Genomic DNA, 26,468 nt, shown 5'->3' on the forward strand with positions numbered 1-26,468 from the left:
CTCATAAAGATGCAGGGACTGTTGTGACATTCATACTCCTTGTATTTGGCTTTTTAAGAAAAGCGAAGCGGAAATAAGGGACACAAAGCTCAGCCAACCCCTTTTGTCCTTTTTTTTTAATTATTGGTAGGGATCTCAGCAGCCAGGCTCCTATCGATCACATGTCAGACTTTGAGAAAAGCTTAGGTATACTTCATTTTATGACTGTAAAATTAATACCTATGCACAAAACCATCCAGTTTATTATTAAGTTACATTTAACTTAACCCCTTAAGGACCAATCCCATTTTCACCTTAAGGACCAGAGCGTTTTTTGCACATCTGACCACTGTCACTTTAAGCATTAATAACTCTGGGATGCTTTTACTCATGAATTTGTTTCCGAGATTTTTTTTTCGTGACATATTCTACTTTAACATAGCGGTAAAATTTCGTCGATACTTGCATCCTTTCTTGGTGAAAAATTCCCAAATTTCATGAAAAATATCGCAATTTTGCAATTTTCGAACTTTGAAGCTCTCTGCTTATAAGGAAAATAGGCATTCCAAATAAATTATATTTTGATTCACATATACAATATGTCTACTTTATGTTTGCATCATAAAGTTGACATGTTTTTACTTTTGGAAGACATCAGAAGGCTTCAAAGTATAGCAGCAATTTTAAAATTTTTCACAAAATTTTCTAAATCTGAATTTTTCAGGGACCAGTTCAGTTTTGACGTGGATTTGAAGGGCCTTCATATTAGAAATACCCCATAAAGGATCCCATTATAAAAACTGCACACCTCAACGTATTCAAAATGACAGCAAGTGTGTTAACCCTTTAGGTATTTCACAGGAATAGCAGCAAAGTGAAGGAGAAAATTCAAAATCTGCATTTTTTACACCCGTATGTTCTTGTAGACCCAGTTTTTGAATCTTTATAAGGGGTAAAAGTAGAGAAATTCCCCCAAAATGTGTAACCCAATTTCTCTCGAGTAAGGAAATACCTCATATGTGTATGTCAAGTGTTCGGCGGGCGCAGTAGAGGGCTCAGAAGGGAAGGAGCGACTATGGGATTTTGGAGAGTGAATTTTTCTGAAATGGTTTTTGGGGGTCATGTCGCATTTAGGAAGCCCCTATGGTGCCAGAACAGCAAAAAAAAAACCCTCACATGGCCTACTATTTTGGAAACTACACCCCTCAAGGAACGTAACAAGGGGTCCAGTGAGCCTTAACACCCCACAGGTGTTTGACGACTTTTCGTTAAAGTCGGATGTGTAAATGAAAACATTTTTTTTTCACTGAAATGCAGTTTTTTTCCCTAATCTTACCATTTTTACAAGAGGTAATAGGAGACAATGCCCCCCCAAATTTGTAACCCCGTTTCTTCTGTGTATGGAAATACCCCATATGTGGATGTAAAGTGCTCTGTGGGCGAACTACAATGCTCAGAAGAGAAGGAGCGCCATTGGGATTTTGGAGAGAGAATTTGTTTGGAATGAAGGTCAGGGGTCATGCGCTTTACAAAGCCCCCTGTGGTGCCCTATTTCGGAAACTACACCCTTCAGGGAATGTAATAAGGAGTGCAGTGAGTATTTACACCCCACTGGCGTTTGACAGATCTTTGGAACAGTGGGCTGTGCAAATGAAAAATTAGATTTTTCATTTTTGCGGACAACTGTTCAAAAAAATCTGTCAGACACCTGTGGGAAGTAAATGCTCACTGTACCCCTTATTACATTCCGTGAGGGGTGTAGTTTTCAAAATGGGGTCACATGTGGGTGTTTTTTTTTTGTGTTTATGTCAGAACCGCTGTAACGATCAGCCACCCCTGTGCAAATCACCTCAAATGTACATGGCACTCTCACTCCTGAGCCTTGTTGTGCATCCGCAGAGCATTTTATGTCCACATATGGGGTATTTCCATACTCAGGAGAAATTGCGTTACAAATTTTGGGGGTCTTTTTTTCCTTTTACCTCTTGTGAAAATGAAAAGTATGGGACAACCCCAGCATGTTAGTGTAAAAAATGTAAAAACATTTTTAAAATGACAGCTAGTATAGACCCCAACTTCACCTTTTTATAAGGGGTAAAAGGAGAAAAAGCCCCCCAAAATTTGTTAGGCAATTTCTCCTGAGTACGAAAATACCCCATATGTGGCCCTAAACTGTTGCCTTGAAATACGACAGGGCGGCTCCGAAGTGAGAGAGCGCCATGCGCATTTGAGGACTAAATAAGGGATTTGCATAAGGACGGAACTGGATGCAAGAATTACACTTGCCTCCGATATCAAAAATACCCTATGGCAGGGTTTCCCAAACAGGGTGCCTCCAGCTGTTGCAAAACTTCCAGCATGCCTGGAAAGTCAATCACTGTCCGGCAATACTGCGAGTTGTCTTGCAACAGCTGGATTCTCCGTTTTGGAAACAGTGTCATACGAGAAATGTTTTATTCTTATTTGGGGGGAGGGGTGAAGGGGGGCTGTGTAGGGGTATGTGTATATGTAGTGTTTTACTTTTTATTTTGTGTAATGTAGTATAGTGTAGTGTTTTTAGGGTACACTCACACGACCGGGGTCTACAGCGAGCTTTCCACTGAGAGTTTGAGCTGCGGCGGAAAACTTGCTGCATCTCAAACTTGTATCATGAAGTTCGCTGTAGACCCCCACCCGTGTAAATGTACCCTGTACATTCACATGGGAGGGGGGGGGGGGGGTCAAACCTCCAGCTGTTGCAAAACTACCACAACCAGCATGCCCTTTGGCTGTCCGTGCATGCTGGGGGTTGAAGTTATGCAACAGCTGAAGGCACACTGGTTGCAAAACACAGTTTGTTACTTAACTCAGTGTTTCGCAACCAGTGTGCCTCCAGCTGTTGCAGAACTACAACTCCCTGCATGTAGTCTATCAGTGCATGCTGGGAGTTGTAGTTTGAAACAGCTGGGGACACACTGGTTGCGAAACACTGAGTTAGGTAACAAACTTTGCAACCAGTGATCCTTCAGCCGTTGCAAAAACTACAACTCTCAGCATGCAGTGACAACTGAGGGCATGCTGGGACTTGTAGTTATGCAACAGCTGGAGGCATACTACTAACACTCCCAGCATGCCCTCTGGCTGTCCGTGCATGCTGGGGGTTGTAGTTATGCAACAGCTGGAGGCACACTGGTTGCAAAACACTGAGTTTGTTACTTAACTCAGTGTTTCCCAAAAAGGGTGCCTCCAGCTGTTGCAAAACTACAACTGCCAGCATGCCCAGACCGCCGAAAGACATGTTGGCAGTTAGTTTTGCAACATCTGGACCACTGTGCAGTGGTGTCCAAGCTGTAGCCCACCAAATGTTGCAAAATTTCAACTCCAAGCATGCCCAGACTGTCCAGGCATGCTGGGAGTTGTAGTGCTGCAAAATCTGAAGGGCCACATGTTACAGAACTACAACTCCCAGCATGCCTGGACTGTCTGGGCATGCTGGGAGTTGTAGTTTTGCAACATCTGTAAGAGCACAGTTTGGACACCACTGCACAGTGCACAGGATGATCGGAGCGGTCTCTGACTGCTCCGATCATCATTATTTTCCGGGCGATTGGGTCACCAGAGACCCGATCAGCCCGGAACCCCGCAAGTCCTTGTTATTAGTCAGTCACTAACTGACTGACTAATGACAATGATCTGCAGCAGGGGACCAGTCTGATTGGTCCCCTGCTGCATAGTGTCATCGGTCAGCTGTCCAGGACAGCTGAGATGACGTTTCTATCACCATGCCAACGGACATGGTGATAGAAAATGTATTGGACGTGTATATACGTCCATTTGCGGGAAGGGGTTAATATAAAAAATTTAGATATTGGGCTGTTTTTGGGTTGTATAATGTCTGTTGTATGGCTCAAAAATGGTCCATGAACTTATGTTTGAGCATAGACTTGGGTAAGTCCTGTTATTGGGCCTGGATTTTATGGGTTGAAAGGCAGGTTTCGTAGTGGGGCATTTTTTATTCCCTTTCTGAGACACTCTAGGTTTAAGACAAGCACAGATCAGAACATTACTGGGCCTTAAAACAAGGTGATAGTTTACAGATGAGACTGTGAAGAACCTGTGATGAGAGTCTTGAGGTGTGCCGCCTTAGAAGGGGACATTCGCATGATGTAACCCCTTGTTGATGATGACTGTTTTGTTGGGCGACTGGTAGTAAACCATGTATAGTTGAATAGTATGTATTAGGAAAGATTTCTGTGTAGCTGGCGCTGGATAGACAGGATTTATTTTGTATTTGTATATGGCTAAAGCTTAAAGGGGTACTCCGGTGGAAAACTTTTTTTTTTTAATCAACTGGTGCCAGAAAGTTAAACAGATTTGTAAATTACTTCTATTAAAAAATATTAATCCTTGCAGTACTTATTAGCTGCTGAATACTACAGAAGAAATTCTTTTCTTTTTGGAACACAGAGCTCTCTGCTGACATCTCTGTCCATTTTAAGAACTGTCCCCTTAGAAAACATATGCCCTAAAATGGACAGAGATGTCAGCAGAGAGCACTGTGCTCGTGATGTCAGCAGAGAGCTCTGTGCTCCAAAAAGAAAAGAATTTCCTCTGCAGTATTCAGCAGCTAATAAGTAGTTTTCCACTGGAGTACCCCTTTGAGGTGTATTTTGTTTGTTGTACTGAAAAAATAAAGACAGGAAAAGCCCTGTTTGAAATATGTGGCTGTGTCACTTTTTCTGACTATTATCTTGCCATTATTTGCCTAACTAGCAGGCGGATAAAATAAAAAAAATAAATCATCCCAGCACCAACAAGCTCAAACAGGTACAGTCACCACAACTCTTTAATACCTTTAACTCCATCTCAGTAGGCAACTTTTCTACATACTTAACCTGTTGGGGAAGAAGGGCGTATGCATACACCCTTACGTCCTGGTACTTAAGGACAAAGGGCGTATCCATGATATCGATCAGCAAACACCCAGCACAAATGCCTAGGGGGCGATCAGCGCAAATCGCAAGTGAATTCACACTTGCGATTTGCGCAGATTCCGGGTCATTACAGGTCTATGTTGACCCGGAATATAAGGGGGGTCGCGGTTGTCTAAAACACCCACGATCCCCCTGAAGGGATAGGAGTGAGGTGGCAGGGGTGCCACCCCTCCTATCCCTGCTATTGGTCGTCAGAAGCGACGACCAATAGCAGATCGGGGGGGGGGGGGGTTAACTTTCGTTAACAGAAGAGGACCGACGCCGAAGTCCACTTACCCATCAGGAGGCAGCGGGCGACGGTGATCGTCGGGCAGCGACGTCGTGCGGCAGAAGAGGACGGCTCCCTGGATCCTACGGAAGCCGGTAAGTTGCCTAGCAACATCTGGAAGGCTACAGGGGTCTCTAACCTGTAGCCCTCCAGATGTTGCAAACCTACAACTCCCAGCATGCCCAGATAGCTGTTTGGGAATGCTGGAATATGTAGTTTTGCAACAGCTGGAGGACTGCAGTTTGAGACCACTATACAGTGGTCTCTAAACTGTATCCCTCCAGATCTTGCAAAACTACAACTCCTAGCATGCCCAAACAGCTCTTTGCTGTCTGGGCATGCTGGGATTTGTAGTTTTGCAACATCTGGAGGGTCACAGTTTGGCGTTAGCCCTCCAGATGTTGCAAAACTGCAAATCCCAGCATGCCCTCAGCGATCAGTACATGCTGGGAGTTGTAGATTTGCAACAGCTGGAGGCAAACTGGCTGGAAAATGCTGAGTTAGGTAACAGAACCTAACTGAAGGTTTTCCAACCAGTGTGCCTCCAGCTGTTGTAAAACAACATATACACCCCCTTACATTGTCCCCCCAATAAAAATGAAAAACGTATTGTACTGCAGTGTTTCTAAAACGGAGCCTCCAGCTGTTGCAAAACAGCAACTACCAGCATTTCTGGACAGCCACTGACCTTCCAGGCATGCTGGGAGTTTAGCAACAGCTGGAGGCACCCTGTTTGGGAATCACTGGCACAGAATACCCCTATGTACACCCCTATGCAATCCCTAATTTAGTCCTCAAATGCGCATGGAGCTCTCTCACTTCAGAGCCCTGTCGTATTTCAAGGAAACAGTTTAGGGCCACATATGGAGTATTTCCGTACTCGGGAGAAATTGCACTACAAATTTTGGGGGGCCTTTTCTCCTTTTACCCCTTATGAAAAGGAAAAGTTGGGTCTACACCAGCCTGTTAGTGTAAAAAAAAAAAAAAAATGTTTACACTAACATGCTGGTGTTGCTCCATACTTTTTATTTTCGCAAGCAGTAAAAGGAAAAAAAGACCCCCAAAATTTTTAACGCAATTTCTCCTGAGTGCGGAAATACCCCATATGTGGGCGTAAAATGCTCTGTGGGCGCACAACAAGACTCAGGAGTGAGAGCGCACCATGTACATTTGAGGCATAAAGGTGATTTGCACAAGGGTGGCTGATTTTACAGCGGTTCTGACATAAACGCAAAAACATAAATACCCACATGTGACTCCATTTTGGAAACTACACCCCTCACGGAATGTGACAAGGGGTATAGTGAGCCTTAACACCCCACAGGTGTTTGACGAATTTTCATTAAATTTGGATGGGAAAATGAAAAAAAAAAAAATTTTCACTAAAATGCTGGTGTTAACCAAAATTTTTCATTTTCACAAGGGAAAATAGGAAAAAAGCCCCCCAAAATTTGTAACCCCATTTCTTCTGAGTAAGAAAATACCCTATATGTGGATGTAAAGTGCTCTGCTGGCACACTACAATGCTCAAAATAGAAGGAGCGCCATTGGTATTTTGAAGAGAAAATTTGTCTGGAATTGAAGGCCACGTGTGTTTACAAAGCCCCCATAGTGCCAGAGCAATGCACCCCCCCCCCACATGTGACCCCATTTTGGAGACTACACCCCTCATGTAATGTATTAAGGGGTGCAGTGAGCATTTACGCACCACAGGTGTCTAACAGATTTTTGGAACACTAGATTTTAAATTTAATTTTAAATTTAATTTTTCATTTGCACAGCCCATTGTTCCAAAGATCTGTTAAACGCTAGTGGGTGTAAATACTCACTGCATCCCTTATTAAATTCTGTGAGGGGTGTAGTTTCCAAAATAGGGTCAAATGTGGGGTTCACTTTTCTGGCACCACGGGGGGCTTTGTAAACGCACATGGCTCCTGACTACCATTCCAAACAAATTCTCTTTCCAAAAGCTCAATGGCGCTCCTTCTCTTGCGAGCATTGTACGTCCTAACAGGGGGTATTTCCATACTCAAAAGAGATGGGGTTACAAATTTTGAGGGGCATTTTCTCCCATTACCTTTTGTAAAAATGGTAAATTTGGGGAAAAAACTGCACTTTAGTGAAATTTTTTATTTTTATTTACACATCCGATTTTAACGAAAAGTCGTCAAACACCTGTGAGGTGTTAAGGCTCACTGGACCCCTTGTTACGTGCCTTGAGGGGTGTAGTTTCCAAAATGGTATGCCATGTGGGGTTTTCTGCTGTTCTGGCACCATAGTGGCTTTCTAAATGCAACATGCCCCCCCAAAAACCATTTCAGAAAAACTCCCTCTCCAAAATCCCATTGTTGCTCCTTCCCTTCTGAGCCCTCTACTGCGCCTTCCGAACACTTGACATACACATGAGGTATTTCCTTACTCGAGAGAAATTGGGTTACAAAGTTTGCTTTTTTTCCCCTCCTATTACCACTTGTAAAAATTCAAAAACTGGGTCTACATGAACATACGAGTGTAAAAAAGGAAGATTCTGAATTTTCTCCTTCACTTTGCTGCTATTCCTGTGAAACACCTAAAGGGTTAACAAACTTACTTAATGTCATTTTGGATACTTTGAGGGGTGCAGTTTTGGGGTATTTCTAATTTCAAGGCCCTTCAAATCCACTTCAAAACTGAACTGGTCCCTGAAAAATTCCGATTTTGAAAATTTTGTGAAAAACTGAAAAATTGCTGCTGAACTTTGAAGCCCTCTGATGTCTTCCAAAAGTAAAAACATGTCAACTTTATAATGCAAATATAAAGTAGACATATTGTATTTGTGAATCAATATATAATTTTTTTGGAATGTCTATTTTCCTTACAAGCAGAGAGCTTCAAAGGTAGAAAAATTTAAAATTTTTAAATTTTTCACAAAATTTTTGAATTTTTTCCCCAAGAAATGATGCAAGTATCGACGAAAATTTACCACTATCATAAAGTAGAATGTGTCAAAAATGCTCCTGTCCTTAGGGTCATAATGGGCTCCGTCCCCAAGGGGTTAAAACACAAGATCCACACCATCAGGAAAAGCTTAAACTTTTCCTTTAGCATCTTCACACCTGCCCAGTGCCCCCCCCCCCCTTAATTCACTCCTCCACCACTACTGAACAACGTATCTGTACACTCACCAGTGGCGTACTAAGGGGGGGGGGGGCCTGCCCCGGGTGCCGCTCACTAGGGGGGTGCCAGAGGCGGACAGACCCGCCGCCGCCACCACTACTGAGGATCCGGGACACTCGCCCCAGATCCCCAGCAGACAGCGCTACATTCTCCTGTATGCGCGATACACGCACATACAGGAGAAGGCGACCCCTCTGTGTGAGCTGCATCTGCAGCTACACAGAGGAGACGTGACCTCCGCCCCCACGCAGCACGCAGTACAGGCGTCGGTGACGTCACTCATCGGCGCCTGTACTGTGGAGGGGAGAAGACGCGGGCCCTGCAGCTGAGGAGATCGCTGCGTGGGATATCAGGTGAGCATCCTTTTTTATTTTATTTTTAACCCTGCATATACCTATGGGGAAGGGGAAGGGGGGTTACTCTACATATACCTATGGGGGAGGGGAGGGGGGTTACTCTACATATACCTATGGGGGAGGGGGGGTTACTCTACATATACCTATGGGGAAGGGGAGGGGGGGGTTACTCTACATATACCTATGGGGGAGGGGAGGGGGGGTTACTCTACATATACCTATGGGGAAGGGGAGGGGTGGTTACTCTACATATACCTATGGGGAAGGGGAGGGGGGGTTACTCTACATATACCTATGGGGAAGGGGAGGGGGGGTTACTCTACATATACCTATGGGGAAGGGGAGGGGGGTTACTCTACATATACCTATGGGGAAGGGGAGGGGGGGTTACTCTACATATACCTATGGGGAAGGGGAGGGGGGTTACTCTACATATACCTATGGGGAAGGGGAGGGGGGTTACTCTACATATACCTATGGGGAAAGGGAGGGGGGGTTACTCTACATATACCTATGGGGAAGGGGAGGGGGGGTTACTCTACATATACCTATGGGGAAGGGGAGGGGGGGTTACTCTACATATACCTATGGGGGAGAGGGTGGGGTGTAGCTGCAGGGATGTGCACAGTCATTTTGGAGGGTAGGGGCTCAAATAAAAAAAAAGGCACTATAAAAAATAGCATATTTTTTATAATATAAATTTTTTTTGTAAAAAGCGGTCAAAACAAAAATGATACTGATAAAAACTTCAGATGACGGCGCAAAAAATGAGCCCTCATACCGCGCTATATGCCGAAAAATAAAAGACTTTTAGGGGTCAGAAGATGACAATTTTAACCCCTTAAGGACTCAGGATTTTTCCGTTTTCGCACTTTCGTTTTTTTCCTCCTTACCTTTTAAAAATCATAACCCTCTCAATTTTCCACCTAAAAATCCATATTATGGCTTATTTTTTACGTCGCCAATTCTACTTTCCAGTGACATTAGTCATTTTACCCAAAAATTCACGGCGAAACGGAAAAAAAAATAATTGTGCGACAAAATCGAAGAAAAAAACGCCATTTTGTAACTTTGGGGGGCTTCTGTTTCTACGCAGTGAATATTTTGGTATAAATGACACCTTATTATTCTGTAGGTCCCTACGGTTAAAATGATACCCTACTTATATAGGTTTGATTTTGTCGTAGTTCTGGAAAAAATCATAACTACATGCAGGAAGATTTATACGTTTAAAAATGTCTTCTTCTGACCCCTATAACTTTATTTTTCCATATACAGGGCGGTATGAGGGCTCATTTTTTGCGCTGTGATCTGAAGTTTTTAACGGTACGATTTTTGTTTTGATCGGACTTTTTCATCACTTTTTATTCATTTTTTAATGGTATAAAAAGTGACCAAAATACGCTTTTTTGGACTTTGGAATTTTTTTGCGCGTACGCCATTAACCGTGCGGTTTAATTAATGATATATTTTTATAGTTCGGACATTTACGCACGCGGCGATACCACATATGTTTATTTATTTTTTTATTTACACTGTTTTATTTTTTTATGGGAAAAGGGGGGTGATTCAATCTTTTATTAGGGAAGGGGTTGAATGACCTTTATTAACACTTTTTTTTTTTTGCAGTGTTATAGGTCCCATAGGGACCTATAACACTGCACACACTGATCTCCTATGCTGATCACTGGCGTGTATTAACACGCCTGTGATCAGTGTTATCGGCGCTTGACTGCTCCTGCCTGGATCTCAGGCACGGAGCAGTCATTCGTCGATCGGACACCGAGGAGGCAGGTAAGGGCCCTCCCGGTGTCCTGTAAGCTGTTCGGGACGCCGCGATTTCACCGCGGCGGTCCTGAACAGCCCGACTGACTAGCCGGGATACTTTCACTTTCGCTTTAGAAGCGGCGGTCAGCTTTGACCACCGCTTCTAAAGGGTTAATACCGCACATTGCTGCAATCGGCGATGTGTGGTATTAGCCGCAGGTCCCGGCCGTTGAGCGCCGGGACCGATGCGATGTGATGTGGGGTCGCAGCGCGACCCCGCTTCATATCGCGGGAGCCGGCGCAGGACGTAAATATACGTCCTGCGTCGTTAAGGGGTTAAACACGAATTTTGGTGCATGTAGATATAATTTTTTTAAAGTAGAAAAATAAAATAAAACCTATATAAATTGGATATCCTTGTAACCGTATGGACCTACAGAATAAAAATAAAGTGTCATTTTTACCGAAAAGTGCACTGCGTAGAATCAGAAGCCCCCAAAAGTTACAAAATTGCTGTTTTGTTTTTACTTTTGCCCCACAAATATTTTTCTGGTTTTGCCATAGAGTTTGTGGTGAAATGATTGAAGTCATTACAAAGTACGATTTCTGATGCAAAAAACAAGCCCTTATATGGGTATATAGGTGGAAAATGGAAAACGTTATGATTTTTAGAATGTGAGGAGGAAAACACGAACGTGAAAAAATTACTTCTGTAGTTCTATTCTTCTTTTATTTTGTTCTGGGAAAGTTTGATTCAGAGTTTCCCAACCAGGGTGTCTTCAGCTGTTGCAAAACTCGTCTGGGCATGCTGGGAGTTGTAATTTTGCAACAGCTTGAGACACCCTGGTTGGGAAACACTGGTTTGGTTATAGGCCATTATATGCTTGAGCTCCTCAAAATCATACCCCCCCCCCCCCCTCCATCCAAACATAGCTCAACTACAACCACCAGTATGTAAAGGAACATAGCATGACTACAACCACCAGTATGTAAAGGAACATAGCACGGCTACAACCACCAGTAGTATGTCCCTGGTGTCGGGTGATAGGAGTCCCACATCCCTTAATATAAATATGTGTGTGTGTGTGTTTCCCAACCAGAGTGCTTTCAGCAGTTGCAACAGCTGGAGGCACTCTGGTTGTGAGACATTGATAAATACACACACATGCATAAATCAGTGTTTCACTACCAGGGTGACTCTAGCTGTTGCAAAACTACAACTCCCAGCATGGCCAGACAGCCAATACAGCTGGCCGCACCCTGGTTGGAAAACACTGATTACAGACAAATATAAAAACTTATATACACAACATTAGTGTACTTCAGGGGCGCCATGCGATTTGTGACCAACACTGCAATAAGTGCTGCATCAATCCTGGGCCTTGTTGGCCTAGTGACAGATACAACACTGCACATAACATACATAAAATACTATATATATACACACACACATACACCATACATGTGTATATACATGCAGTACATACACACACCACACTATACACAAAGGCTTCACAGACATGTCCACACAATACATCTGCACACTATATATGAATACACTCACTTTTATAGGAAGATGGCTGGGTGCAGGGTGTTTGGCAGGACTCTGTGCTTCCTGGTCCCTGCAGACTCAGCCGACAGGAAGTTACATTGTGCGGGATCGTTCAGCAACAGAACAGGAGGGGGGGCGGCTTGTTAAAGGAGCCGAGCATCTCCCTGCCAGTGCCAGCGCTATACAAGTGACCCCTGCAGAGAGGTAGCACCTCTATAGAGTGAGCAGACTCACTTTGTCTACCAGTTTTGCAAAAATTAAAAAAGGGCATTAAAGAAGCAAGGGCGAAAAAGGGCAGGGGCTGAAGCCCCCTTTGAACCCTATGTGTGCACGTCCCTGTGTAGCTGCATATACATATGGGGAAGAGGGGGGTGTAACTACATATACCTATGGGAAAGGGGGGGTGTATCTGCATATACCTATGGCAAAGGGGGGGTGTAAGTGCATATACATATGGGAAAGAGGGGGGTGTAACGACATATACCTATGGGAAAGGGGGGGTGTATCTGCATATACCTATGGGAAAGGGGGGACGTATCTGCATATACCTATGGGAAAGGGGGGGGGCGTAACTGCATATACCTATGAGGAAGAGGGGGAGGTGTAGCTGCATATACATATGGGAAAGAGGGGGGTGTAACTGCATATACCTATGGGAAAGGGGGGGCGTAACTGCATATACCTATGGGAAAGGGGGGGCGTAACTGCATATACCTATGAGGAAGAGGGGGGGGTGTAGCTGCATATACATATGGGAAAGGGGGGGGTGTAACTGCATATACCTATGGGAAAGAGGGGGGGGTGTACCTGCTTATACCTATGGGAAAGAGGGGGGAGGAGGTAACTCTGCCTATACCTATGGGGAAAGGGGGGGGGGGGGGTAACTGCCTATACCAATGGGGAAGAGGGGGGTAACTCTGCCTATACCAATGGGGAAGAGGGGGGTAACTCTGCCAATACCAATTGGGAAGAGGGGGGGGGGGGAATCTGCCTATACCTATGGAAAAAAAAGGGCTTTAACTCTGCCTATACCTATGGGAAACGGGGGGAGGGTTTTTGTTTTTTTTAACTCTGCCTATACCTAAGGAGAAAGGGGGGTTAACTCTTCCTATACCTATTGGGAAGGGGGTTTAACTCTGCTGCCTATACCTACAGGGAAGGGGGGCTACCTAACTTTATACCTGGATGCCTAACTACTTACCTACATACCCAGCTACCTAACTATGTACATACCTGGCCTTCATACATGGCTGCCTAACTACCTAGCTAGCCCCCTACCTACCTAACTTGTCACCTACCTACATATCTGTCTTCCTGATCTACCTACCTAGTTACCTATTTACCTGGCTACCTACCTACCTGCCTGTTTATTGTGCAGGACACCAAGGAGGGCATTATTACAGTTTGTGGGCCTATAGATGGAAAGATTGTGCAGAGGAGGGCACTGGAAAAATGCAGAGTCTGACATGTTTTTCCTGCAGATGTTAAGAGATCCACATGGCGGTCTTATCCAGATGGAGAAGAAAAGGAAAAAGGATGCCGCTGATCAGAAAAGACGTAATTGTGAGTCCCAAAATGTAACTGTAATCACTTATATGGTATACACATCCTGTGTATAGCTGATATCTACCGCCATATGGTCCTGTATATAATCCTTTATAGTATACTGGTCTGTGTATAGTGGTTTTATTGAGTACAGTATGGCGGTATTATCCAGTTATTGTGTGGTGGTATGTATTTACTCCTTGTATACCAGTATTATTGGTCATGGAAATTTACCTATGTTAAAGTGTTTCTTATATATATAAATTTTAGTTTATTGTGTGTGGGATTTAGGTGGAATAGGGGCATGGCAGAAGATTGACGAGCTGCAGAGCCTAGTAGGGGCCCTTGCTTTTTTTTGGTCCGTGAGCCCTGAGTGTTGTCAGTCCGCTCCTGGGAGGTGGTGTATTTAAGGGGGGGGGGGAGGGGGTAAATAAAGGGTGGGGACGGAGGGTGGTGTAATTAAGGGTGGGGTGCGGGTGGGGGGGTGCCAAACAAAGGGTCCGCCCCGGGTGCCAAATGCTCTAGGTACGCCCCTGACACTCACTATCATTTATGATTCCATGTAAAGACCTTTGACAGAATATAGTCCTGGCTGAACTTAACTGACTTACTGTAGCATTCACAAATCCTTGGTTAATGTTTAACATTTCATAAATCGTTAACTAAAAGTTCTTTTGAAACAGGCAGACTATATTTCTTCAGCACACTTCAGCCTTGACATACTTTGGCACCAACATAACAGTTTTAAGTTACCTGTAAGTAAAGAGAATGGTCTTGACATATCCTAGGGACATGACAAAAGTTTTTATCAGTCATGGTCTGATCACTCACGAGTACTAGCAAGGAGACATATGCGCTGTTGCACGTTTCTTTACCCGCTCTGTGTTTATGAGACCTGGACGGCTCCATAGACTTACGTAATAAGTCCATTATGGTCTCATGAAACAGCAGTGGGAGAGCACTCATTTATCCTCTATTGTGAGTGTTACTGATTGTAGTCAGTAACACACTAGAGTACCTTTAGCTATATACAGTATCTCACATAAGTGAGTACACCTCTCACATTTGTGTAAATATTTTAGTATATCTTTTTATGTGACAACACTAAAGAAATTACACTCTGCTACCATGTAGTGATTGTACAGCCGGCATAACAGTGTTTAATCTTGCAGTCCCCTTAAAAATAACTCAACACACAGCCATTAATCCCTTAACGACAATGGACGTAAATGTACGTCATGGTGATGTGGTACTTAACGCCACATGATGTACATTTATGCGCTGCTATGATCGCGCGCACCGGAGCAGTGCTCGCATCATGCGCGGCTGGTCCCGTCTGCTATCAGCCAGGGACCCGCCGGTAATGGCGGACATCCGTGATCATGCGGATGTCCTCCATTAACCCCTCAGATGCCGTGATCAATACAAATCATGGCATCTGCGGCAGTGCGATACTTTGATTGGATGATCGGATCGCCCGCAGCGCTCCCGCGGGGATCCGATCATCCAGCATGGCAGCCGGAGGTCCCCTCACCTGGCTACGGCTGTCTCCCGGGGTCTTCTGCTCTGGTCTGAGACCGAGCAGACCAGAGCAGAAGATCACCGATACTACTGATCAGTGCTAAGTCCTATGCATAGCACTGAACAGTATTAGAAATCAAATAATTGCTATAAATAGTCCCCTATGGGGACTATTAAAGTATAAAAAGGGAAAACATTTTAAATAAAAAAGTAAAAAAAATTGAAAAATCCCCTCCCCCAATAAAAAGTAAAACGTCCGTTTTTCCCATTTCACCCCCAAAAAAGCATAAAAAAAATATTTAATACACATTTTTGGTATCGCCGCATGCGTAAATGTCTGAACTATTAAAATATATTGTTAATTATCCCATACAGTGAATGGCGTAAACGTAAGAAAATGTACAAAAAAGTCCAAAATTGCTGCTTTTTTGTCGCATTTTATTCCAAAAAAAATGAATAAAAAATTTCTAAAAAGTAAAACCTAAGCAAAAGTGGTACTGATAAAAACTACAGATCATGGCGCAAACAATTAGCCCTCATACCGCCCCATATACGGAAAAATGAGAAAGTTATAGTTGGCCAAAATAGAGAAATTACAAACATACTAAAATGGTTTGAGATTTTTTTTTAAGTGGTACAATTATAGAAAAGCATATAACATGGGTATCATTTTAATTGTATTGACCCACAGAAAAAAGAAAGCATGTCATTTTTACCGTAAAGTGTACAGTGTGAAAACAAAACCTTCCAAAATTTGCTAAATTGAGTTTTTCTTTTCAACTTTCCCACATAAATAATATTTGTTTGGTTGCGCCGTACAATTTATGGTAAAATAAGTGATGTCATTACAAAGTACAATTGATGACGCCAAGAACAAGCCCTCATATGGGTTGTGGATGGAAATATAAGAGTTATGATTTTTAGAAGGTCTGGTCTGGTCCTTAAGGCCAAAATGGGTCTGGTCCTTGAGGGGTTAAAGGGGTATTCCTGTGAAAAACTTTTTTTTTTTTTCACATCAACTGGCTACAGAAAGTTAAACAGATTTGTAAATTACTTCTATTAAAAAAAATCTTAATCCTACCAGCTAATCAGCTGCTTAAATTGAGTTGTTTTTTTCTGTCTGACCTTAGTGCTCTTGTCACGATGCCGGCTGGCAGGTAGTGGACCCTCTGTGCCAGAGAGGGATTGGCGTGGACCGTGCTAGTGGACCGGTTCTAAGCCACTACTGGTTTTCACCAGAGCCCGCCGCAAAGCGGGATGGTCTTGCTGCGGCGGTAGTGACCAGGTCGTATCCACTAGCAACGGCTCACCTCTCTGGCTGCTGAAGATAGGCGCGGTACAAGGGAGTAGGCAGAAGCAAGGTCGGACGTAGCAGAAGGTCGGGGCAGGCAGCAAGGATCGTAGTCAGGGGCAACGGCAGAAGGTCTGGAAACACAGGCAAGGAACACACAAGGAACGCTTTCACTGGCACTAAGGCAACAAGATCCGGCAAGGGAGTGCAGGGGAAGTGAGGTGATATAGGGAAGTGCACAGGTGAACACACTAATTGGAACCACTGCGCCAATCAGCGGCGCAGTGGCCCTTTAAATCGCAGAGACCCGGCGCGCGCGCGCCCTAGGGAGCGGGGCCGCGCGCGCCGGGACAGAACAGACGGGGAGCGAGTCAGGTAGGGGAGCCGGGGTGCGCATCGCGAGCGGGCGCTACCCGCATCGCGAATCGCATCCCGGCTGGCAGCGGGATCGCAGCGCCCCGGGTCAGAGGACGTGACCGGAGCGCTGCAGCGGAGAGAGTGAAGCGAGCGCTCCGGGGAGGAGCGGGGACCCGGAGCGCTCGGCGTAACAGTACCCCCCCCCTTGGGTCTCCCCCTCTTCTTGGAGCCTGAGAACCTGAGGAGCAGACTTTTGTCAAGGATGTTGTCCTCAGGTTCCCAGGATCTCTCTTCAGGACCACAACCCTCCCAGTCCACTAAAAAAAAATTTTTCCCTCTGACCTTTTTGGCAGCCAAAATTTCCTTGACCGAGAAGACGTCCGAGGAGCCGGAAACAGGAGTGGGAGGAACAGATTTGGGAGAAAAACGGTTGAGGATGAGTGGTTTGAGAAGAGAGACGTGAAAGGCATTAGGGATACGAAGAGAAGGAGGAAGAAGAAGTTTATAAGAGACAGGATTAATTTGACACAAAATTTTGAAAGGACCAAGATAGCGTGGTCCCAACTTGTAGCTAGGGACACGGAAGCGGACATATTTAGCGGAGAGCCATACCTTGTCTCCAGGGGAAAAAACGGGGGGAGCTCTTCTTTTCTTATCCGCGAACCTCTTCATGCGTGAAGAAGCCTGTAAGAGAGAATTTTGGGTCTCTCTCCATATAATGGAAAGGTCACGAGAAATTTCATCCACAGCGGGCAGACCAGAGGGCAAGGGGGTAGGGAGGGGGGGAAGAGGGTGACGGCCGTACACCACGAAAAATGGGGATTTGGAGGAAGATTCAGAGACCCTGAAGTTATACGAGAATTCGGCCCATGGAAGGAGATCTGCCCAGTCATCCTGGCGGGAGGAAACAAAATGTCGCAAATAATCACCCAAGATCTGGTTAATTCTTTCTACTTGTCCATTGGACTGGGGATGATATGCAGAGGAAAAATTTAATTTAATCTTGAGTTGTTTACAGAGAGCCCTCCAGAATTTAGACACGAATTGGACACCTCTATCCGAGACAATCTGCGTAGGCAACCCGTGAAGACGAAAAATGTGTACAAAAAATTGTTTAGCCAACTGAGGCGCAGAAGGAAGACCAGGAAGAGGGATGAAATGTGCCATTTTGGAGAATCGATCAACGACCACCCAAATAACAGTGTTGCCACGGGAAGGGGGTAAATCAGTAATAAAATCCATACCAATCAGAGACCAAGGCTGTTCGGGGACAGGCAGAGGATGAAGAAAACCAGCGGGCTTCTGGCGAGGAGTCTTATCCCGGGCACAGATAGTGCAGGCTCGCACAAAGTCCCCAACATCCGTCTCCAGAGTCGGCCACCAATAGAAGCGGGAGATGAGTTGCACAGATTTCTTGATGCCCGCATGACCTGCGAGATGGGAGGAGTGACCCCATTTGAGGATTCCGAGGCGTTGGCGTGGAGAAACAAAAGTCTTTCCTGGAGGAGTCTGCCTGATGGAGGCAGGAGAAGTGGAGATCAGGCAGTCAGGTGGAATGATGTGTTGCGGAGGGAGATCAACTTCTGAGGCATCCGAGGAACGAGAGAGAGCATCGGCCCTAATGTTCTTATCGGCAGGACGAAAGTGAATCTCAAAATTAAATCGGGCAAAGAACAGAGACCACCGGGCCTGGCGAGGATTCAGCCGTTGGGCAGACTGGAGGTAGGAGAGGTTCTTGTGGTCGGTGTAGATAATAACAGGAAATCTTGATCCCTCCAGCAGATGCCTCCATTCCTCAAGTGCTAATTTAATGGCTAGAAGCTCTCGATCCCCGATGGAGTAGTTCCTCTCCGCTGGAGAGAAGGTCCTAGAGAAAAAACCACAAGTGACAGCATGCCCGGAAGAATTTTTTTGTAGAAGAACAGCTCCAGCTCCCACTGAGGAGGCATCAACCTCCAATAGGAAGGGTTTGGAAGGATCAGGTCTGGAGAGCACGGGAGCCGAAGAAAAGGCAGACTTGAGTCGTTTAAAGGCGTCTTCTGCTTGAGGAGGCCAGGACTTGGGATCAGCATTTTTTTTGGTTAAAGCCACGATAGGAGCCACAATGGTAGAAAAATGTGGAATAAATTGCCTGTAATAATTGGCGAACCCCAAAAAGCGTTGGATAGCACGGAGTCCGGAGGGGCGTGGCCAATCTAAGACGGCAGAGAGTTTGTCTGGATCCATCTGTAGTCCCTGGCCAGAGACCAAATATCCTAGAAAAGGAAGAGATTGGCATTCAAACAGACATTTCTCAATTTTGGCATAGAGTTGGTTGTCACGAAGTCTCTGAAGAACCATACGGACATGCTGGCGGTGTTCTTCTAGATTGGCAGAAAAAATTAGGATATCGTCCAGATATACAACAACACAGGAGTATAACAGATCACGAAAAATTTCATTGACAAAGTCTTGGAAGACGGCAGGGGCATTGCACAGTCCAAAGGGCATGACCAGATACTCAAAGTGTCCATCTCTGGTGTTAAATGCCGTTTTCCACTCGTCCCCCTCTCTGATGCGGATGAGGTTATAGGCGCCTCTTAAGTCCAATTTAGTGAAGATGTGGGCACCTTGGAGGCGATCAAAGAGTTCAGAGATGAGGGGTAAGGGGTAGCGGTTCTTAACCGTGATTTTATTAAGACCGCGGTAGTCAATGCAAGGACGTAGGGAGCCATCTTTTTTGGACACAAAGAAAAATCCGGCTCCGGCAGGAGAGGAGGATTTACGGATAAAGCCCTTTTTTAGATTCTCCTGGACGTATTCGGACATGGCAAGAGTCTCTGGGGCAGAGAGAGGATAAATTCTGCCCCGGGGTGGAGTAGTACCCGGGAGGAGGTCGATAGGGCAATCATAAGGCCTGTGAGGAGGTAGAGTCTCAGCTTGTTTTTTGCAGAAAACATCCGCGAAGTCCATATAGGCCTTAGGGAGACCGGTTACTGGAGGAACCACAGAGTTACGGCAAGGGTTACTGGGAACCGGTTTTAGACAGTTCTTGGAACAAGAGGACCCCCAACTCTTGATCTCCCCAGTGGACCAATCCAGGGTTGGGGAATGAAGTTGAAGCCAGGGAAGTCCAAGGAGAATTTCTGAGGTGCAATTGGGGAGGACCAAAAGTTCAATCCTCTCATGATGAGATCCGATGCTCATAAGAAGGGGCTCCGTGCGGAAAAGTATGGTACAGTCCAATCTTTCATTATTTACACAATTGATGTAGAGGGGTCTGGCGAGACTGGTCACCGGGATGTTGAACCTGTAGACGAGAGAGGCCAAAATAAAATTTCCTGCAGATCCAGAGTCCAAGAAGGCCACCGTAGAGAAGGAGAAGGCAGAGGCAGACATCCGCACAAGCACAGTAAGACGTGGAGAAGCAGAGAAGACATCAAGGACTGTCTCACCTTTGTGCGGAGTCAGCGTACGTCTTTCCAGGCGGGGAGGACGGATAGGACAATCCCTCAGGAAGTGTTCGGTACTAGCACAGTACAGGCAGAGGTTCTCCATACGGCGTCGTGTCCTCTCTTGAGGTGTCAGGCGAGACCGGTCGACCTGCATAGCCTCCACGGCGGGAGGCACAGGAACAGATTGCAGGGGACCAGAGGAGAGAGGAGCCGAGGAGACGAAACGCCTCGTGCGAACAGAGTCCATATCTTGGCGGAGTTCCTGACGCCTTTCAGAAAAACGCATGTCAATGCGAGTGGCTAGGTGAATAAGTTCATGTAGATTAGCAGGAATTTCTCGTGCGGCCAGAACATCTTTAATGTTGCTGGATAGGCCTTTTTTGAAGGTCGCGCAGAGGGCCTCATTATTCCAGGACAATTCTGAAGCAAGTGTACGGAACTGTACGGCATACTCGCCAACGGAAGAATTACCCTGGACCAGGTTCAACAGGGCAGTCTCAGCAGAAGAGGCTCGGGCAGGTTCCTCAAAGACACTTCGGATTTCCGAGAAGAAGGAGTGTACAGAGGCAGTGACGGGGTCATTGCGGTCCCAGAGCGGTGTGGCCCATGACAGGGCTTTTCCGGACAGAAGACTGACTACGAAAGCCACCTTAGACCTTTCAGTGGGAAACAGGTCCGACATCATCTCCAGATGCAGGGAACATTGGGAAAGAAAGCCACGGCAAAACTTAGAGTCCCCATCAAATTTATCCGGCAAGGATAAGCGTATCCCAGGAGCGGCCACTCGCTGCGGAGGAAGTGCAGGAGCTGGCGGAGGAGAAGACTGCTGAAGCTGTGGTAGTAACTGTTGTAGCATAACGGTCAGTTGAGACAGCTGTTGGCCTTGTTGCGCTATCTGTTGTGACTGCTGGGCGACCACCGTGGTGAGGTCAGCGACAACTGGCAGAGGAACTTCAGCGGGATCCATGGCCGGATCTACTGTCACGATGCCGGCTGGCAGGTAGTGGACCCTCTGTGCCAGAGAGGGATTGGCGTGGACCGTGCTAGTGGACCGGTTCTAAGCCACTACTGGTTTTCACCAGAGCCCGCCGCAAAGCGGGATGGTCTTGCTGCGGCGGTAGTGACCAGGTCGTATCCACTAGCAACGGCTCACCTCTCTGGCTGCTGAAGATAGGCGCGGTACAAGGGAGTAGGCAGAAGCAAGGTCGGACGTAGCAGAAGGTCGGGGCAGGCAGCAAGGATCGTAGTCAGGGGCAACGGCAGAAGGTCTGGAAACACAGGCAAGGAACACACAAGGAACGCTTTCACTGGCACTAAGGCAACAAGATCCGGCAAGGGAGTGCAGGGGAAGTGAGGTGATATAGGGAAGTGCACAGGTGAACACACTAATTGGAACCACTGCGCCAATCAGCGGCGCAGTGGCCCTTTAAATCGCAGAGACCCGGCGCGCGCGCGCCCTAGGGAGCGGGGCCGCGCGCGCCGGGACAGAACAGACGGGGAGCGAGTCAGGTAGGGGAGCCGGGGTGCGCATCGCGAGCGGGCGCTACCCGCATCGCGAATCGCATCCCGGCTGGCAGCGGGATCGCAGCGCCCCGGGTCAGAGGACGTGACCGGAGCGCTGCAGCGGAGAGAGTGAAGCGAGCGCTCCGGGGAGGAGCGGGGACCCGGAGCGCTCGGCGTAACAGCTCTCTGCTGACACCTATGTCTGTCTCAGGAACTGTCCAGAGCAGGAGAGGTTTGCTATGGGGATTTTCTCCTACTCTGGACAGTTTCTGAGACAGACAGAGGTGTCAGCAGAGAGCACTGTTGTCAGACAGAAAATAATAACTCAACTTAAGCAGCTGATAAGTACTGGAAGGATTACGATTTTTTAATAAAAGTAATTTACAAATCTGTTTAACTTTCTGGAGCCAGTTGATAAAAAATAAATGTTTTTCACTGGAATACCCCTTTCATGTCTAAACCTTGGCAACAAAAGTGAGTACACCTCAAGCTGCCAAAATTGAGCCCAACGTATCAATATCTTGTGTGGCCACCATTGTTTTCCAGCACTGTCTTAAGCCTCTTGGGCATGGAGTTCATCAAAGCTTTATAGGTTGCCACTGGAAGTGTGTGTGGGCACACAAAACCGCTGTCCTAGCTGCTCCCCTGTTGTCAGTCTGTTGCCTCTCGCTACATGTAAAAATGCCACATGTGAGCACACGTTAGCACATCTGGCTCAGTGCAGTATGGGTGTTGAGAAGGAGACCTAAAGAAAATTTGGAGATGTTAGTCAGAGGGATAGGGGATAAGGCACTCAAGCAACATGACAGTGATAATGATGACACACATATGCAAACACACATAGCCCCACTGTCATGTTTTACTCAGTAGAGCTTCTTCAGAGGTCTGGGGCCAAGGCCTATTAGCCCCAGGCATCTAAAGAGTGGAACAAGTCCGAGTGGGCTATATGTGTTAAGATCAGCTGATTTTGTCAAAAGATCAGCTGATCCGAAACATGTCAACCTTTGTGAACTTATTTGACACTGGTGTATCCGGTAGTTTATTGAATCTGGCGTTCCCTGAACATTTTGACTCACAAATCACTTAATTCACGATTAAATGTTTATTATTTTTTATCTGGATAAAATAAAAATTACATTTTATGGGTAAGGATTTCAAAGAAAGGGGTTTGTTGGCCCATTTCTCTGCTCCCCAATAAATCAATGCTTCACTTCTTCTGCCAGCGCCAGCAGCACATTTACATTGGTGTACATGATGACAAAATTGTCAACAATGTGGAGGTACTCACTCCATTAACACCTTAACAACACAGGGCATCCATGTACGCTCTTGTTGCGGTTCATGTTTATAAAGCAGCCAAGACTCACCGCTAATGCTGTACATCGGCATGGTCACCAGTGCCCTGCATTAAGCTTTCAGATCCCAAAATCAAAGTGCAATAGTATCTGGATAGAAAACTGGTCAACAGAAGAGAAATACAGGTAATGTTGTGTTTGTTCAAAACTTCCTTATAACATAAATAAGTCTGTCTAACCCTGCCTTATAACCTAACCCAAATGCCCTTTCTACAACATACAATGCCAGTGGTATGCACATCTTTCTTAACAAGTAAGTGGCACATGATAATCTGTAGCAAAGTACAAACAAACCGGATACATACAGGTCAGACCTTTAATTTGGAGCTAACAGACCCAATGCCTCTAATTTCACAATCGGTTTTGTTTATCTTTTTAGGAGTTCACAATTTTTATCGCCATCTATCTTATGTGGCTCTAAACCTAAAAAGCGCAAACAACTTGTATCTCCACTATGTTCATTTTTTGTCTGCTGAATTAGTCTGAGGAAACCTTGTCCATGTTTTCTAAATCATACAATGGTTTGATAATTTTACCAATGTAAAACCTCCTTCATCCACATATAATAACATACACAACACATGTGGTGACACATAATAAAGGAAGTGACGCACACATACTGGCCTGCCAAAGAAATATATTTAGTATTCCACATAAATGTACACCAATTACATTTGCATATGCGGTACCTCAATGGCATATGTTCTTCTAGCCAATTGGTGTACTCATTATCGACTTTACTTAAAACCAATTGGTCACTAAGATTCATACAATGCCGTAAAAAAAAAAAAAAAGGTTTATTTATTTATTTATTTTTTAGATGGCAGAAGGTCCGATTCTAAAATGTACAATTTTTTTTATGATAGATGGTGTTATCATTGTTAGAACAATGTTTTTTTTATTATAATCAAGATGGTTCCTATCCAGTTGAGCAGCTTGTTAGCTTGCTTTTTTAATAACATTTTTTGGATATCCTCTTGAATGTAATCCCATATTAAATTTGCCAGCATGTGTCTTGAACAAGCTACACGTATTATGTACAATTTTTAAAGTCAGCTAGGAAGAGGTTAGCGAAGGTGGGGGCTTGGGCGTACATATTGCCACTATATACTTTCTGCCCCACTGCTCATCACTAGAAATCATTTTGTTAGGCCAAGCAGAATACCTCATAGGGTAAAACACACACAGTACATATATATATATATATATATATATATATATATATGCACTAAATAGATAAGTGCTCATCTGATTCATTTGTGTGACACAATAGCCTATATATAATTATCACCAGTGGTATTTTCATATATTAATGCTGGTCTCTGCATTTCCAATTCATATGGACATTAATAAATATTTTTGTGGTAGCACTGGGATCTCCGTTTTTACTTAATCATTTTTATTAAGTAAATAGGAAATGCATTCAACACATGTGCTAAAGTTGCCCATTTCTATTTGCCGTTTATATTAAAACAATATGACTGAAGTTTTCAGAACAATTATATGCAGAATATAATTTAAATACACACAAATTTACAATGAATAGAATAAAAAATTGACCATAAAATACAGTCAAGCAAATAAACTTTAAATGCAGTGAAACAATGAATTGTCATACTCTCTAAATATATTTCAGGATGACTTTTAAATGCATGACTCATAAGGATTACACATCACATGTACATTCAACAAATTTATTGTGTACCTTATATATACAGGATGTAACAGAATACACACACAAATGCACACACATCCACTATGCATTGATAACTAACAAAGCACCTAACACATTTAATAACAGTAAAAGATATAGAAGTGTTTTAGAAGGTAGGAGGAGGAAAGATGGCTAGTTTTACTGACATGTCTATTTTTATTCAAGAGGTTATCCAGCTAAATTGTTATATTAATGAAAGTGTCCAGGCTGCATTATAGCTATCCTGTACATACCTACCTTGCTCCCATGTAGCCTCCAGTGTGACAGCACCCGCTTCCCTTAGTGCTCTCACTGTAGCTCCAGCATCGCAGACTCATTTTGACACTTACAAATTCTTCAATGGCTAGCTAAAATGAAAAAAAAAATTCTGCCTTATCACTGTGACATATCACACCTTTTTAATTAGTGGGAGTCTGGGTGAGAACCCCACAAACTGATAAAAGAAAAGGGCAGCAGCTCTCAAGTAACCCCTTTGCCTCTTCATATGATCAAACACCTTTTGGGGTGTTTATATTCTTTAAGGCGTACCTGACACCAAGGGAAAAAAGAACAGATGATGCAACTCACACTGTAATCAGGAACATGTCCCTCTCACTTTAATCTGTGTTAACTATAGTTCTGGCCAGATAACACCCCTGATGTGCTGCTCAGGTCTCCTGCATTGCTCTCCCTAGCAGGGGGCGTATCCCAGAGCAACAGTGTAAGCTTTCGTTTCCTGACTTTGTGTCTTTTAGCTCCTGCTGCAAGGGACAAGCTGTGAGTACATAGATGACTCAGCCAGGAACTGAAAATCCAATTAGTCTGTATGGCGACATCTAGTGGCCAAATTTAAGCCAACAAGACAAAGTGTACTACAATACTGTTGTATGGGAAGGTTCAGCATCCACATGTACCCCTCAGTGAAAGAGTGATGGACAAATATAATCTTCTATAGCAGCAATATTAAATATAAGCCTACATATAAACTGACTGCAGCAGAAAAATATGAAACATCATTTAAAAGTTCCAAACATCAGAGAAATGCACATCAAATACATATATAGATAAACAGTTATACAAAAAAATACATATATAGGAGATGGTATCAATTGAAAAATGGGGCATATTGGGTTGGGCATAAAAATTACAAATATATGTGCAATGTTATCCAACACACCTTAGGAGTGAGTACAATGTAATCAGGTATGTACAGGTGTGGCAAAGTATACATAAAAAGGTCACAATGCAAGTGCAAAATACATTAAACTGAACGGCGATGAACAAACATGATACCCACATGTCAACAAAAACTCCAGATCACCACCAGGACAACTGCCCCTATGGTAGTTTCTGAAATGGTTCCTTCTTTTGGGGTAAGTTAAAAACCACAATAGTGACAAATATTTGGGGTAGTTTTAGAATTATATCTGCAACAGATCAATTTGTTATGTTGGTGACAGTGCCTCTGTAAAGCTTAGCTTCTTCTAGTTGAGAAAGACTACTGTAGGGTTATTGTCTGTGACAGAGGAAAGATATCTCATCTCAAAAAGGGAAAGAAGATTTGTCATTGATGTGCAGGATGTTATATACCACCTTGACGACGCTTGCAAGACAGACATAAGTTTAGTGCCCTGTTTAGACTTTGAGACAGTTGAATCTACAGTAAAGGTGGATTTACCTGACAGGAAAGTAGACAGAGCTACCGTGGGAAAGACTAG

General features: G+C 44.6%; 1 protein-coding gene across 2 annotated transcripts in view; it reads right to left on the reverse strand.

Moving 5' to 3' along the window:
* LOC130362242 (amine sulfotransferase-like) overlaps window positions 1–26,187 on the reverse strand; it is a 53,040-nt gene extending 26,853 nt beyond the window's left edge. Inside the window, exon 1 of one of the 2 annotated variants that reach the window (XM_056566404.1) lies at window positions 25,005–26,187. The gene's annotated coding sequence lies outside the window, so the exon portion shown is untranslated. Of the gene's footprint in view, window positions 1–12,063; window positions 12,118–25,004 lie in introns of those variants that run through there. The other variant, XM_056566403.1, reaches the window with a different exon arrangement.
* Between the last annotated feature and the right edge of the window lie 281 nt (window positions 26,188–26,468).

Source organism: Hyla sarda, chromosome 3, assembly GCF_029499605.1.
Source record: "Hyla sarda isolate aHylSar1 chromosome 3, aHylSar1.hap1, whole genome shotgun sequence".
Lineage (NCBI taxonomy): Eukaryota > Metazoa > Chordata > Amphibia > Anura > Hylidae > Hyla > Hyla sarda.